General features: G+C 37.9%; 1 pseudogene; it reads right to left on the reverse strand.

The window, feature by feature from the left end:
* Window positions 1-5,708: 5,708 nt before the first annotated feature.
* On the reverse strand, window positions 5,709-6,600 carry LOC147895847 (putative glutathione S-transferase; annotated as a pseudogene).
* Between the last annotated feature and the right edge of the window lie 11,076 nt (window positions 6,601-17,676).

Below are 17,676 nucleotides of genomic sequence, written 5' to 3' on the forward strand. Positions count from 1 at the left end.
AAATGGGTCTGCAACTTCCAAATCCTTAGGCTGGTAGCTGCTCAATACCTTTTATGGGTTAGAACGAATGCACACTTCCTTGCTATCAGTCTTGATGATCCTTTCCTCTGATCCCCAATTGTGCAGCACCTTAGCACTTTTAAGCCAAGGCCATCCCAGCAAAATAGGATAGGCATTTTGCTCCAAGGTAATGACAATAAGACTAACTGTGTAATGAAAACCTCCTATAGAAATAACAACTTGTAGCATACCATTGGGGTCAACTAGTTGTTGATCTGCCTTTTGCACTTGGAAAGGAGATGGCTTAAATGTCTTAAACTGCAGTCATTTTGCAATATCTTCATAAAATAATCGTAACTCCTGAACCACCCTCTATGAGCACACCTAGCATAGTCTATTTCTTGATTTTAATAGTAATAATTAGTACCTATTTATCCACTATAGGTGCATCCGTGATATGATTAGTAATCAAAGAATCAACCTCCTATGATTGCTTTTTCGATTCCTTGATTTGCTGGGCAAAAAATTCACGGCAATATGGGGCTTTTCGCATCAATTTAGCAAATGTAAGGGTTATTTTCATGCTCTTGAACATTTTCCATTCGTGGGCTAGCTCTATTCTAGAAATTGATGGAGTACTTGGTTGCTGGTCCATACTTTGTTTGTTGGACTTTGAGGACTCGTCTAGTTGAGTTGAAAGTGGTTGAACTACTTGGATGGCATTTTGACTGCGGATGCCTTTCCCTTCCATTCTCTAGAAATTTTAGCAACTACCTCCTTTTGTGCTTGTCAATTAATATCTTGGATTGATGAACCACTATCTATAGAGGTTGCAACCGAACCCTTTGACATGGTGATCACTTGGTCCTCTATTGTGTTGTCTGGTAGCTCAGCTACAATTGCTCGGCACTCTAGATCCACTTCCTTCCGTTCCATATTGTCTTTAAGGAAATTTAGATATTCAGCCTAGCTTGGACACTAAGATCAAAGGTGATTCTCTCCACAACAAAAACATCGGATCTTTGATGGATCTATATTCTTCCCCCTACCATTCTTTATTTTGCTCGGAGTCTGGCAGTTTGCTACTTGTGGGGCGGGTGTTAATTGTCACTTGGTTTGGCAAATACTTGGTGTTTTTTGCCATTGAACCAACACTCGGATTCACTATGCCCAAATTTGGTGCAGGTATTGCAATAGTAGTTTTTTCAATCATCCTCAATGTGTTTGCTCCTAGAACACTTATTACACTATTTCTCATTCTACCTAGTTTCCCACAAATGCCTAGTTTCTTCGGTGCTTTTTTTTGCTCAGATTTGAGCTTGTCCTTCTTTGCTGGTAATTCTTCAGTGTCACTGTTCCTCTTTGTTTTTCTCCTAAGGCCTTCACTCTTTTCCAAAGCTATGGCTCGATCAAGAAACTACTCATTAGTTGGATTTACTATTTCTGGCTTGTGTACTTGTCATCTGGGTGCATCCCATACTCAACTAGGCTCTCATGGACTTATCAACTAGTATAATAGTCAACTAGTCGATAAGAGCCCGCATCTGAAGCATAAAGTCTTGAAGAGACTTACCCTTGCTTTGTTTGAGTTCACTAAGCTTGGTGCGAACATCTTCCTCATTAATTTTCTATCTGAACTGATGCAAGAATGCTTTAGACATAGCATACCAATCACGAAAATACCCAATTGAGAATTGGTTAAACCATCTCTATGCATTTTTTACCAAGATACATGAAAAATAGTCCATATATTCTAAATCTATGGTAGCACCATTTATATGACACACCCGCAATAAAACTTTAAAGATGATTGTATGAGTCTTCATCATCGGTACCTTTGAATTTCTAGAATTTTGCCTTAATATTTGGTGTGGCCTTAGGTTTTCCTATCCACTTAGTCAGCTCCATAACCCGAGTAAGCAACCCGGGTATGATAAATGGGTAAGCAATTTCTTTGATTCAATAACTCTTCGCGCCTAGCTGTGTACACATCTACATCTTCTTTCTAAGCATGTATTAGACATTGTCTAAGTTGTGAATTAGTTGATTTGCTATCTAGATTCTTTTTGTAGTCCACACTCTGGTCTTCAAGCACGTCACCAGACTGCAACACTTGTCTATAGATACTCAAAGGTATTTCTTGTAGTAGATCATAACGCCTAGCAACTACTTCAACTCATTTTGTTGGTCAGCATGAACCTCTCTCAATCAGTATGCACTCAATCCTAAGCTTGCTAAACTCAATCCACTCAATTTCCCTAACTAATAGCACTCAACTCAACCCTTCCCTGGCAAGATCGCCAAATGTTGACGGTCTGATTTGCTCAATTCCCAATGGTTAACTTAGGGGTGTTCGGTGCTCATGAACCATTAGTCCAATCCGTGGAGTGCTCATATGAAGATGCTTGCTCTTGAAGTCCTGGGTGAGTTGTTTATGCATGTGTGCTTAGGTGTGTTGAAAGTAGATGTCGATAAAAACAACTCGTAGGTCAGGTTTGCTATTGAAAGGGAAAACTGTATGATGATGAGGGTTCGAGCTCTTAATAATTCAATAGAACATAACAATACAAATAAGATGAAGAAAAACCACACACTTGTATTCAAAATGTTTGTATACAACCAAGCTGCCTTGGCTTGAACTAAGCACTCAGTCAAGAAATCTCCTATCCTAGCAAGCTAGGTGAGAGAGAGATTGTGACCACAATAAATGTGACTCCTCCCTTTTCCTTGTTACAATGCTTCTTTCTACTAAGTAGAGTAACTACAAAACTTACCTCTATTACTGACACACTCAGTTTGCTAGACCACTGCTCACCATTAGTATACCGCCCTTAACTTCGGGATGACTCACCAATTGCTCACAGACTCGTGCTTATGTTGGCAAGTCTACCTATGTTGGATTGACCCAAGGGCTCTCTCTCTCTCTCTCTCTCTCTCTCTCTAACATAACTTATCTCTCTCAAAGTCTCCTCAAAGTCCATTAGTTAGTGTGTCCTAATCTCTTTCCCCTCAATTACATTTCTCTATGTCCTTTTTTTAACCCTCAATGTCTCCATCCCTTTTTGTATGCCTCTCACACTCTGAATCTATCTCTACATATGTATAGATTATAATGTGTCCTTGTCTCTTTCCTGTCAATTAGCTATGTCTATGTCTCTCTTCACACCCTCAATGTCTCCATCTCTTTCCTTACCCTGTATTAATCTATCTCTATGACTATATATATCATAATCTTAGAGATGACCTGTTGCATGTGTGCCTCAAATGAGGAGGACAACGAGGTAGGTGATAAATGGTATTCGTTTTATTAAGACAATTAGAAAGAGGTATTTGGACTTCTCAAGAAAGCTAAAGTACGAAGATGTATTTCATATTCTCAACAAAGCTAAAATACCATTGAGCATTGAGGACTATCTTCTCAAAATAGGAGTTGTAGATTGGGCTAAGAAGATAGGTTAAGGACTATGTTCTTGAAGATAGGAGTAATAGATTGGACTAAAAAGATAGGTAACCCTGCTGACAAGCTGGATGATGAATTTGAGTATTGATTTAGGGGTTGTCAACTAGAAATCAAGAGCGAATCTCCATCGTTTCTAGGATAGACTTGGGGCATTAGTCTCAATTTTGCTACTAGGAGAGGCTTGGGCTTACCCATCATGGTTTTGCATGGAAGGATATACCATGAAGGAATTTTCTATCCACCCCTATAGTGGAATGTCAATTGTTTCCCACAACTGATCCCCTAAGGATGTATTTTCAATTTTGAGGTTTACATGCCTTGATGTAGGTTGTCCTACCAGAATTTATTCCCAATACCTTATGGGGTTGTCTTGATTATATCCCACATGCAATGTTTATTGACCATTTAGTGATGCCTCACTTTACAAGAAATCGTTATTTAATGTTTCCTTATAGAGTTTGTTTTTTCCAAATACGTACATTTTATCATAAGAAAAATGACACTATACACGAGCAAAGAAAAATGTATCTATTTGATGGGCATTTTTAAATGGAGTGTAAATGGAATGAGAAATGTCAATGCTAGAAAAAAGGGGAAATTCCTAGGCTAACAATTAATTTGAGAAGAATATACTTGGAAGATTATGTAAATGACTTAAGGTCTTCAAAGATCCTGGCTCTTACCAGAACATCAGTTTGGACATCTGGGGACAACACTTCCCAATTGTAGTGCAAGTGTGGAAAACTGATAAAGGAATTGTAGGGACAACATGTCCCAATTGTACACTTAGTGGGGAAAGTGATGAGAAGGAATTGTAGGAGAAACAAAAGGTGAGCCTTTGGAAGAAATAAAAGGGTGGATTAAATGGGAGAGAGAAGGGAGTCATTAAATGCGGCTATGATGTTTCAAAAGGAGGCCTTGAATAAGACAATAATTCTAGGGCAAGGTAATGTAACACCTACTTTTCTAATGCAACCCTGATTTTTCATGCCTTTATTTTCGAGCACAATCAAGATTTACAATTTGTTTTTGAGTAATTGGTGCAAGAAATGATGTATTTTATTTAGGTTCACATTGTTCAAGTTTATAGAGAAATTATTGAACTATAACCCAAAATGCACTTACAAAATTCAAAAAAGTACATGGTCAAGCGTAACCTCTATTATTTGGATCCACCCACCCACCTTCTATATTGTTAACCCCACCCACTTTGCATACATTTTCTTGAACCCCACCTTCTATATTGTTAACCCCACCACCTTGTATATATTTGATGTAACCTCACCCACCTTCAATGAGCCTTCAATATAAGTTACCCCTTCCTCCTTCCCAAAAAACCTCAAAAAGGAAAATTCCCCTACTATAATTTCACATGTATATTCATATTCTCTCTCACAAGGGCATGCACACAATTTGAGGGGGTATGCATTGTGGTGGGGAGAAATGATGGGTGGAAATAAAAAGGACTTTTTTTAACATTTTAGGATCGACATTCATTTACGCTACGGCATAATTTTTTGTGATTACGGTCACAACATTATAACTATGATAAATATTCCATTAATAACTTTCTTAAACCTACATCAAAGAAACAACTAGATGGGCAAGGAGGCAAAGCCCTATAGTTTAATACATTTGTATGAGCGGTTACAAGTTTTGAAGCATTAGGAGAACTTTGGACTCAAAAAGGCCTCATAAGGGGAGAGTAAGAAAAAGGCTAATTCAAGGTTGTGGTGGTAAAGAGAGATTTGATATGTAAATGAGGTAATGTGATTTTGGAGGCATTGTTGGACAGCTAAGATGCAAGTTTGGGTGGCTAAGATGCAAGTTTTGGGGATCTAATGGCCCACTTCTCCACCATGGATCTACATTTAAATCTAATGGGTTGCACGTGCACTTTTTCTATGATGTTGGATCATGTCTTCATCTCACGGTTCACCAAAGCCTTTGTAGATCTATGCATGGAGCCACCACAATAACAAATCTGTCGTGTCACTTCTCCTCCCAAGATCTAGATTTACATCCAATGGATCACATATCACGCCTTTCTTATCACGCCTTTCTTGGAGCATTTTGGTGTGGCCATAGTTACAGTTGTGTTATTGCCACGAAAGCACTCACGCTAACAGGATCAAACCTTACATACAAGCAGCACACCAAAACAAACAAGAACAATCAGAAAGCATTCCAACCCACTCTAGCAGCCATGCAAAGAGTCTTTGGCAAAGAGTTCATGGGCAACTTCTTCCTATGCCTGAGAACCCAGAAACTTCTTCCTGAGCTTCTTCCCAAACTCCAGCAGCTTCTCTGGATCTGATAAAACCTTGTTTACACTCGGATACTCCGCCACCCTCTCCATCCATGCCCTCAAATGAGGACACTGCTTCTCATCGGGTAGCTTGAAGTTGCCCAACACTTCGTACGCATGAAACCAGCACACGAAAGGTGCGAATGCTATATCCGCAAACCCAATCTTGTCCCCTCCGAAGAATGGCTTTTCCCCGGCTATTTCCTTGTGTGCCGTGTCCATCATGATAAAACTTTCTATAAAATCTCGCTTTGCCTTGGCGGATTTTTTATGATTCGCGCCCCAGCATCGTAAAAGTGAGAGCAGCACAAGATGCAACCACTTCAAAAATTGATTCCAAGCGATGCAAAGCTCTTCTATGGTGATTCAAGAAAGAATTGCCATTCGATTTTTTAATTGCGCCTACACTTTCAAATGTTGGTCGTCGATGCCCTGGCCTTCACAGAAATAGAAAGCCCTTGCGACGTTGCAGCCAAGGAATACTAATGCGACGATCATGAGAACTCACCTTCTTGTCAACAAAATCTGCCCAGAAGCGAGCAACTGCTCGGTCGTAAGGTGCCTTAGGCAGAAACCATCGATTGTTCGCGCAAGGCCACGCTTCGTCAATGTATTGAACTATGATGAGCGATTCGCAGACAGGCTTTCCGTTATGAATAAGAACCGGAACCTTCTTGTAGACAGGATTCATCTGAAGAAGCAGATTGCTTTTGTGCTCCAAGTCCTCCTCTTGGTATTCATACGGGATGGCTTTCTCCTCTAGAGCAATAAGCACGCGTTTTCCGAACATGCTAACCCACTGGCTGAGCACCTTGACGTAATCTGAAGCCATACTGGCGGGTAGGGATGAAGCTGAATGAGCAAACAATATTGTAGCAGTGGTAGCACTGGTGCAAGATATGAGGTGATCCAAAAAATTACGAACGAGGTGATAGATATATAAGGAACGTTCATGAGCGAATTATCTACACAACCATGCCAAAGGGTCCAATCGCCCAAATAGCAAGTTCCTCAACAAGAACAGGCCCTATAACTATTTTGGCGCTAGTTATTCTAGATGTTGGGGTGGTGATTGCTTAAGTTCACTTCTTCTTAGTGGGTAATCTCGCTCCACAGCAATATAGGCTCGAGCCACAATGCCCCTATTAGTTAATATAAGTCGCCACTTTCTTTTTTCTCTATCTTTTTGGCCTCGCTAAGGAAGCTTTTTGGCCCTGCTAAGGGTCTATGGAGAGATCGAGAGTTTTTTTGCTAAATCATGCTCATTGTTTACAAGTTACTTCATTTGGTCGAGTTGACCATGTTAATGGGATGTTTAGTGTTAGGATTAGTGGTAGTGTAGGCCATTGTAATGAGTTTTAAGTTTAGGCTTTTGACTTTTTGTGAGGGTCCTAAATGATTTTTAGCTTCTATGATACCACCTTTATTAAAAGCATGTGAAATAAGGGTCTCTTTCCACCAAAATGGCCACATCCCTTCTCATATCTAATGGCTATCCCCTCTTTTATTTCTTTTCTCTCCTCTCTTTTCACTCATCTACCTTTCCCCATATTCATTCACCTTTACTTGCATTTTCTCTTTCCCATTTCTCTACATTGGGACTTAGTGATGTTGAAAGCAAGGCCATGGTGGTGACTTCAACATAGATACTTCTCAAAAGACACCATAATCAACAAATCTACAAACCATGATGGAGTACTTTCGCTTCAGCTTAGAATTCAAAGAACCAATAACTTACTCATTCACATACTCGATAGACCATTGCATTGCATACATTTACGCATAATGCGCACTAACACTTACACCTACAATAACATTCCAAAAGGCATGGCCTTAGTGGGATTCCCGCCTTCTTTTGCTAATCAGATTCATTGTTTAGAAGTTAGTTCATTTGGTCAAGTTGAGCATATTAATGGCATGTTAATGTGTGTCTAGTGTTAGGATTAGTGGTAGTTCACGCCATTGTAATGAGTTTTCGGTTTAGGCTTTTGTCTTTTTTGTGAGGGTCCTGAATGAGTATGGATTAAGTTTTTGGCCTTACATGAGAGGTAGTGAATTATTTTGTCATTTAGCTTCTAGGACACCACCTTTATTAAAAGCATGTAAAATGAGGGTCTCTTGCCAAAAGGGCCAAGTCCCCACTCAAATTTAATGGCCTATCCCCTCTATTGTCTCTTCTCTCCTCTCTTTTCAATCATCTCCTTTCAAATTTAATGGCCTATCCCCTCTATCATCTCTTTTCTCTCCTCTCTTTTCAATCATCTACTTTTCCCCATATTCATTCACCTTTACTTGCATTTTTCTCTTTCCCTTTTGTACATGTTTCATTTCCCTTTAATAAGTTATTGGAAATTTTTATTTAATATATATCCAAGCTACTTTACATTTCCTCTAAATGGGGACTTAGTGATTGTGCCTGGACCATGTTGAAAGCAAGGACATAGTGGTGACTTCAGCATAGATACCTCTCAAAAAAACACCACAATCAGCAAATCTACGAACCAAGATGGACTACATTTTCTTCAACTTAAAATTAAAAGAACCAACAACTTACTCATTCGCATAATGGAGAGACCATTGCATTGCATACATTTATGCATAAACCTACACCTACAATTACATTCCAAAAGGCAGGGCCTTAGTGGGATTCCCACTTCTTTTTTTCAAAGTTTGCTCATGAATAGAACACTAATCCTTGTGTGTGTGCACACGTGTGCGCATGTGTGTGTGACCTGCCCACAGGGTCTTTATCTTATCCACCCACATTCCTCGACTGTAGTACCACACATGCATGCCTCCTTGAGAACTCTTGAGTGTAACTCTTCTCATCATTATGAAGAACTAGTGTAGCTTAGGTGTAATGCACGATCATTGTGTTGCATTTCTTTGAGCTTAATGAGTAATGCAAAGGGTCCTTAGTGTTTAGTTGATATAAAGTATAGTTAGTTTTACTTTAATTTATAGTTGCAAACTTTTCAAGAGATGTAAACCTTGCATATTTAGCACTATGAGTGAACAAAATCATCGACATGAGACATCACACAAGGTCCATAAAGTAATGATCTTTACATCTTTAAGAACTCTAGATTTTTCCTAAGCATAATTGACACCTCCATGATGCCCAATTCAATTAGTTTTGACACAATTAACTCATTACATCTTTAAGAAAACTCTTGATTTTTCCTAAGCACAATTGACACCTCCATGATGCCCAATTAATTTTCTAATTTAGAATCAAATTTTGATCTTGAATATTGATGCCAAAGAGGATTAAAAAGCATAATGTAACATAATGGTATTTTCTTCCCATTCGAATAGTTTTCTAGTGATGCCTTTGTCAAATAGATTTATCTTGGTCAAATAGATTGATCATGGTCAAGAAAACTATCAAATGATTTTGTCTTGAAATAATTATTTTTTTCTATGTTCCCTAATATAAATCCTCACTATACCAACCTGTATATATCATGATGTAGCCATATTTTTTTCCACTCTCGTAAAAGGAGATTGAGCATGGACAATGAAATCCCAAAATAATTTTTTTGTGAGAGATTGTTTTTTTCCAAATGTTTAAAGGGCATCTTCATGTCCTATAGTATTAGGAAACTAATGTTAATGAATTATGATGTCCAAATCTTGACACTTTTGTAAAACTTCATAACGAATACACATGAGTACGGTATTGGTCAAATATATTCCTCAACTCAAATCTTTGAATTGGTGTTGCAAGGAAGATCAAATCCTATTAGTTTCAAAGTGCATCCATCGTGCTCATCCCATTTCATTCCTAGATCACACTCTTGCACACAACAACATGCACCATAAAAGATGGCACATAAGATTGTGAAGGCACAAATTTACTTTGAAAGTTTAGTAAAGTAAAAGAAAATTGAAATATATTTTATTAATATTTTCAAATATAACTTCACAAATATAAAAATAAATTTGAGTATAAATACAAAGATAGATTTATACATATATAGCATTAGGAGAGATTAGCGCTCTCAAAGGGTCCCCAAATTTGTGTTTCCTAAACTTTAGGGATTAGGGAGATACAAAAATATAAATATAAATATAAAAAACTTTGCAAATATTAAAAGAAATGTAAGTATAAATACAAAGATAGATCTATACATACATAGCATTAGGAGAGATTAGGGCTCTTAAAAGGGGCCCAAATTAGTGTTTCCTAAACTTTAGGGATTAGGTATGCACAATATCAATTTCATTGCCCCTTCAATATTATAGATAGTAAACAATGTCATTAGGGGAATTTTGGACTCAAAAAGGGCCTCTAACGGTGGCGAGTCATGAAAAACGACAACAAGTCATGAGTTATCATTTGCAACAGGCTATTATAATTTTTCACTAGTCTTAAATATTGATAAATTTTACAATCTTTTGGAGACATTAATGAGAACTCTTTTTATAACTTTTACAAAATAACCATAGTTTCATACTTCTTTTAAAAAATGTACATATTGCTAATTTAAAGATGAAAAAGTTTCTACTTTTCACATCAAATGACAAATTGGAAAAAAAAAGACCAATAATATGATCTAATATTCTTTGAAACTACTAATAATTCATGCATGTCTAAGTAAAGTATAATACATTATTTACTTAGAATTACAAAAATGTGTTTTTTCTTCTACGAAAACTTCATCCCAATCATTAAAGTTCATCCCAGTCATTGAATTAAAGCATATATTTGGTGTTAAGATAGAAGATTCCCCATGGGCAAATATTCAGGCTACCATGTATCCCTATAGGATTCAATGTCAAGATGAAAGATAGATGGGAGTGGTTCCTAGAAAAGCTCAAAAAGAGATTAAACAGTATCAGGGGACTCCAAGCAAACCTAGCAGGGAGAAGGGTAGTGCTAAATCATTGTATGTATCCAATTGCCATCTTTTATCTCTCTTGCTGGTGTCCCTCTAGAACAGGGTTAGAAAAGTTAATAAGGATCTACAGATCCTTCTAATGGGGTGGGAGTGACAACAAAAGAAGGATAGCCAAAGTTAAATGGGCTTTCTGCACTATACCAAGAAAGGAAGGAGGACTAGGTGTCATAAATATCCAACTGGCAGCATACAAATTAGCAGCTACATGGATAATAAAAGCCATCACTAATCCTGAAATTGATTGGGCTAACCTTCTTCTCAGGAACTTCAAACATGTCAGACCTCTCAGAGCTCCTAGATGGAAGGACTATCCCCTATTAGCAGCCATTGGGAACCCAGAACCTTACACTACCAAAGCGAGCCAGTTGTGGAAATCCTTGTGGGGGGCCTTTGAACAGATTAAATGCCACATGACTCTCTCTGGGAAAGGAAGCTTCATGACTTTAGATTCCATATGGGTATCTACCTTCTTTACAAAACAACAACTAAGTGACAATGACTTTCTGAGAGCATGTCACTTGGTGAAGAAGGGGATTTCTTGTTAGGGGGACCTATGGGACAAGACTAATATTAGATAGAAGAATTGGATGGAGATAAGAAGAGAATTTGGACTGCATAATGTAGACCAAGAGCTGATTATGGGAAGAATCCAATTGTGGGATGGAAACATCACTTGGAAGGGGGGCAAAATTCTTAATTACACTAGAGAGTTTGGATGGGTTGGTAGCTCATCTCTCTTACCTATACCCACACCATCTAAAGGTATAGAGGAGATTGTTACCAAACTAAACTTTAGGTGGAACAGCTCTAATAATGAAAGAAAATGGACACTCAGATTTGAGCTGATATGTGGATTTTGGAATCCCAAATTTCATCGACATAAAAGGAAATTTTTTCCCATCGATGAAATTGGATTCTAGAATCACGCTAGAATCCCAATTTTCATTGAAGAAAAATGGAAACCTTTTTCCGTCAATGAAATTTGGGATTCTAGAATTTGGGAATCCCAAATTTCATTGATGGAAAAAATTTCCGTTGACAAATTGAAATTTCCATCGACGAAAAAAAAATCGTCGACAGAAATTTTGAGCAATGGAATTTTAACAAGACAAATTTTTTTGCCCGATATTTTAATTCATTCATGAATCCAAATTCATCTTTTTTTGGATGAAGATTTTATTCTATTGATAAAAGTTTCCTTTTTTCAGACAAATTTTTGACGACCGTTTACAATTTGACCATTTAAATCATTGAGCTTCTATCTCAATCTAAGGACAATATCCTAATGATACTGGGAAGGCCGTGGCTAAAGGGGGTACATGACTACGGAGGTGATACACTCACCATTGCAAATGAAGGAAATAGGACACCATCCTCAAATAGGAAATGCCTAGAAGTGAAGGAAGTGTATGTCATAGATAAGCTACTCACACTAAAGGTTGTGACTATAGCAAACATTAATACCATGCGGGTAGCAACAAAGGTTCCAATGGATGACAAAGAGCCAAAAATGGCTTTTCCAAAGGGTTCATCGAAGGACAAAGAGTGATTCAAAAAGAGTTTGCATATTGCATCAACCAAATAATCGATGGCAATGGCTGAAGCACCAAGGGACAAGTGTTAAAAATCAATGTGGTTATGCAAGAACCTAAGATGATAGAAATCAATAAGGAATTGCCCAACAAATTTCTAGTGCAAGACTAGGAACTCTTTTTACAATACAAAGATATATTCACATGGAAGTATAGAGATTTGGAGGATGTTCCACCAACTTGTGCAACATGAATTCCTTTGACTTTGAATATGAATCCATTTTGGTAGCAAAGACACCAAATGAATCCCAACTATGCAATGTTGTTGAAGTTTGAGATTGATCCACTTCTACTAAGGGTAGGATTCATTTATGAGTGGATAGAAGAAATTGCCTATTTCCACTTATCATCATGCAAATAAGAATTGGAACTTGAGAGTCTATATAGACTATGAAAAATTGAGCAAACAAACAATTAAAGACACATTCCCACTATCATTCATCAATAGAATCCTTGACAAAGTATAGGATAAATGTGATAAAATATGCACATACCCATTTACATAGACATATACACATGCCGATGTATACAGAGTGTATACACACATTTTCATAGATGCCTACATATCAAAATTCACATACATCATGTTGGTTGATGCTCATAGAGGACTTTGTTACAAGGATGTTTTGTGTGCCCTTAGATTATTGTGAGCATGGGTGGCCATGCATGCAACGTGGCAGATCATCATGCCTGAGAGGACATTGTGGACATGGCCTTCCAATTAGTAAGGAGAGTCTTCAATTTTTAAAGAGATGTTCCAATGTTAAAGCCCCTTTTTAGTAGCTGCATCTGTGCAATGAATTTTGTAGAGAATATCACATGAGAGTTGATTTTTGAAGTCTAGCTTTATAGCACTTTTTTATGTTGATTGTTGGTAGTAGATAGTGTTGTAGGTACCCATGTCTGGTCTTTGTCTTGGGTCTATGCACTGGCAAAAAACTTATTAGAAGTGAGCCATTTTATTGAAATTTAATACATGGTCTATTTCATAGTTTATATTGCATCATGAAATCATTCTACAAGATTTTCATGGCTAACTGAGAGAGATTGAGTTATGATAGAACGTTCGAATTTATTCTCTAAAATCTAACAGTGTTATTGGAGCCATATTTATGAGGATCTACTAAAGATTTTTGAGAGTTGCATCATGGTCTTTGTGAGAAGATTGTGAAGAGAGTACATAAAAAATTTGATGTTGAGATGTGGCTTGAGCCATAACTTCACAAGGAGATTGCTTAGGTGAAGGTGTGGCATGAGCCATATGTGGAGAGGATTTAAGAATTTAAGTATTGCTTAGTTTTGCATTTTTACTTGAAATGAGCCACATATTAAATCAAATTTGAGACGTGGCGTATGCCATATCTTCCACAATTTTACCTTTATTTTGGATTTTTTTGAGAATCAAGCCCTATGTTAGAATCCTTTCTTCACAAACAGTCCGAGAAGAATGAGGAAGAGTATCATTCCTCTTTTCATATTAGTAAGCCCTAGCTTTTACATATTAGTTGCCCTAGCTTTTATTAATTTTTAGCTCTTCCCTCCAATCCTCCTCATCATTTCATTTCCTCTCCTCTTTATTCCACTCTCCTTTTGCCTCTCCGCATCTTCCGTAAGTTTCCCCTCCCCTTTGCCTAGCCCTCCTCTCCATTGCTCTTGCTTTCACCCCCCTCCTAGCCTCTCCCTATTGCTTCTCTCCCCTCCCTCGCTCTAGCTTTTCCTCTTGCTTTTCCCCTCCCCTCCCTCCTCTTCCTTCCCTCGCTTTCTTCCTCGTTTCTCTCCTTGCTCCTCTCCTCTCCCTCTCCCCTTAAGCTTGCAGCCTCCCGTCCCTTGCTCTAGCTTTTCCTCTCCCCTCCCTCCTCTTCTTTCCATCGCTCTCTCCCTGTGATTTCTCTCCTTGCTCCTCCCCTCTCCCTCTCCCCCCATGCTCGACCCTCCTCCTCACTCCCTCCTCTCCCTCTCTTGCTCCCTAGCCTCCCTCCTCTCCCTCTTCGGCTCCCTCAAGCTCGCCCCTTCCCCTTGCTCCCTCACCTCTCTTCTCTCCCTCCCTCGCTCCCTCCTCTCCCTCACTCCCTCTCTTCTATTTCTATTTAGAATTAAGAATTAAAATAGATTAAATTAATAGAGTTAAAATAATATGTCATGTTAATTTAAATAAATCTTAAATTTATTATTATTATTATTATATTACTTTAAATAAAGTTATTTAAATTATGTAAGATATGTAAGTAAATTTAAAATACATAAAAATAAATATAAATTTTATTATATTTAAAATTAAAGGAATATTTATTTAAATTTATATAAGGTATATAATTTTGAATATAGCTTATATTAATTTTAAATATTATAAAATTAACATAAGATATATTAATACAAGTAATCTAGTTATAAATTAGATTGAAATTAATAATGTATTAATTTAAAATATAGAGTATGTAATTATTTAAATTAATATAAGAAATATAAGTAAATTTGAAGTATATTCAATTAGTATAAAATACATTAGAGCTAATTTAATAAGATATATGAATTTAAAATATAAGGTGTAAATGATAAGTATATTTAATTGTAAGTATATCAAAATATTTTAGAGAATTCATGAGTGTGGCCTCAAAATATTATATTCTAAATTTGATTTGAATATTTAAATCTAAATTTAAGTTGACTAAAAGATTTTTGTCGTCCTTGGCTTTTATTGTTCTTGTTTGGGCTTGGACTACCATGTTGTGCATTCTTCTGAGGCTTCTTGCCTCTGAACTACATCTTACATATCTTTTTCAATAGTGCACCTTCAACATGATTGTCCCTCAATACTTTTCTCTAATCCTCCTCTTGGATCAATAGACTTATCAGTTCATCTGACTTGATAGCTATGCCTCTAGCAATCACTGCCACCCTGAGGCCTTCATAGGATGGGGGTAAACTTTAGAGTATTCGTTCAACAAACTCTGGGCCTTCCATTTCAAAGCTATTCTTTGTCAATCTCTCGTTGATGATCTTCATCTTGTTCAGATGATCCAACAATGCATCACCTTCATCCATATGAAGATTTGCCAAATGTGTCTTGAGATTAAGGTAGGTGACTAACATTTTGCCCTCCTAAATGGATGTCGGCATAGTCCACACATCAAACGCATTTGTCAAATGCATCACCTAGGCAAACAATGTATTATTTATCCATATCATAAAGATATCCATTTCTTTGGCATTCAACTCATTATAGGCATCCTTGTATGCTTTCGTGGCATTCTACCCTAGGGGTGTCCCTTTTCCATCAATAAATGTCCACAACTTCCTACTGCTACTAACAAATAAATTCTTGATGCAGCATTTCTAGATGTGGAAGTTGTTTTAATCAAACACAAGAGTGTTTGGCACAAGAAATTCTCCCATAGATGTCATCCTGGTGATGAATCAAACACAAAGTGTAGAGGGAGTTAGGCTCTCTGATTTGGTTTAAAAAGCTCAAAATTTGGAGTTCTGAGCAGAAAATTATGCTCCTCCAAAAAATTTGATGCCAAAAGTGCGTGGATGGTCACAAAAAAAAAAATCCTTAAAAAATGAGATGAGAGCCCTGAAAATAATGTGAAGAACACATTTGGAGACTTTGTGAAAAGATATAGGAGAAATCACTTTTGTAGACTTCAAGAGAAACCATCGAGACTCTGTAACAAAATAATTACCTCAATGCTCTAGTGGAGAGTAGGTAAAGACTTACCATTGATATAAGATACCTTGCATAAATTCTATAGAGGAGAAATAGTTTATAAATAATAATTGGCCTTGGAATCTGAGAGAAGACACATGGTAAAAGAAAATCCTTAAACATTGAAAAATATGCGACTTCTCTTAACGTTTCACTGCCAATGTTTCTTCTACTGATTAGGACTGCCTTTGATTTGTTCCACCACTCCTTCACGCTTCTACTGCCTCTCCTCCAAGTTCTTTCTACTATTAGGCTTGGAATCCTAGCCTAGTGGTCAAAACACGTGTGTGTGTTGGAGGTGTGTGTGGGTTTGACCATCGCCATGGACCCTGGCCAACACTCTGGCCAACTGCCTCAGGTCCTAGGCAGTTGGCCCATACTGGACCGCCTTTGCACATGAGTGTGAGTGGAGTGAGCAGGGTTAATAGGGTGGGGTGGCAGGAGGTTTTTTATTCCTTTTTATTCTTTCTTTTTTAAAGTTACTATCTCTTCATCTACTCCCTTCGCTTTTGCTCTCCTTCAACAGATCCAATTGAGCCGCCTCTACACACTTGTAGATCCTCTTCAACACTTACCTCTCCTCTTTGATAGCGGATGGCTAGAAGAGAATTCTAGCCGTCCGATCACATCATCTTCTTTTTTGAAGGATGTATATGAGTGCGTGAGCTATCACATCAATCTTCTCAGGTTGTCAAGTCACCATTGAGGCTAGAAGATGGTGCAAAATCTGATTTGGCACATAGAAGATCGACGTCTTATTGCTTTCAATGTCAGGCCACCTGGACCTTGACGCATGAGAAATCCCCTTGTTTGCATTTTCATGTAAAGGGAAATGGCTCGTGGCTGACTTCACTCATCATTTCCCTTTATAGGAGAATGCTCTCACAAGCATTTCCCTCAAAGCCACTCGATCGCTACCGAGCACTTCCAAGCTCTTCTCAAATGGAGCTCCTTACACTTCTCCATGGGCTTCCAAGCTCTTCTCCAATGAAGGTCCTTTGTTTGTCACTACTTGGCCACTTGAGACCACACATGGCTCTCCTAGAGCATCTTCTTCTACATGACCCTTTTGGAGTTGTTCTCCTTTGTGTTCACCAGATACTTTCCAAGATTTCTTCATGAGTCATTGTAGCTTTCTTATCTTTCAATGTCTTTGTTTGAGCCCTTTGCTCCAACCACAGGATTGCATGTAGTTTCCTTGATACTAGTGGGTTGAACTCCATAGAAGACTTTTTCCCCATAGCTTCTACTTGGACTTGTTCATTGGTCAAACTACACAAGCTCCTCATCTGCGACTGGTTGAATGAGCTCAGCCATGACGTTTTGTGCAACAACTCCAATAGTTTGTTTTGCTACCCCTCTCTAAGCTCTCTTCAAGCTTCTTCTGGCCGCCTTCATGTAGCTACTCCCTTTAGGTGTGGGTTCCTTGTAAGCAAGTGATTCTTGCTTTACAGAATCTTTTGTTGAAGTTACTAGTGGAGCTCTTTAGAGTTCTTGTTCTAAGTTCTTTGCTTAGTAGCTCATCACAAGCTGACATAGCTGCCCTCAAACTCTACTTTCTCCCCTTTCTGAAGCTTCTTACAAGTCTTCTACAAGCTCTTCTCTCCTTGAGAGCTTCTTTGTTGGTTGCGGCCTTCTCCTTTGAAGTTCCTTGTTGTGCAAGGTCCTCTGTAATTGTTGTAGTCTCAAGTTGCAGGTCTTCTTGG

Source organism: Dipteris shenzhenensis, chromosome 12 (assembly GCF_047967505.1).
Source record: "Dipteris shenzhenensis isolate YYH24624 ecotype China chromosome 12, Dip_SZ_1.0, whole genome shotgun sequence".
NCBI lineage: Eukaryota > Viridiplantae > Streptophyta > Polypodiopsida > Gleicheniales > Dipteridaceae > Dipteris > Dipteris shenzhenensis.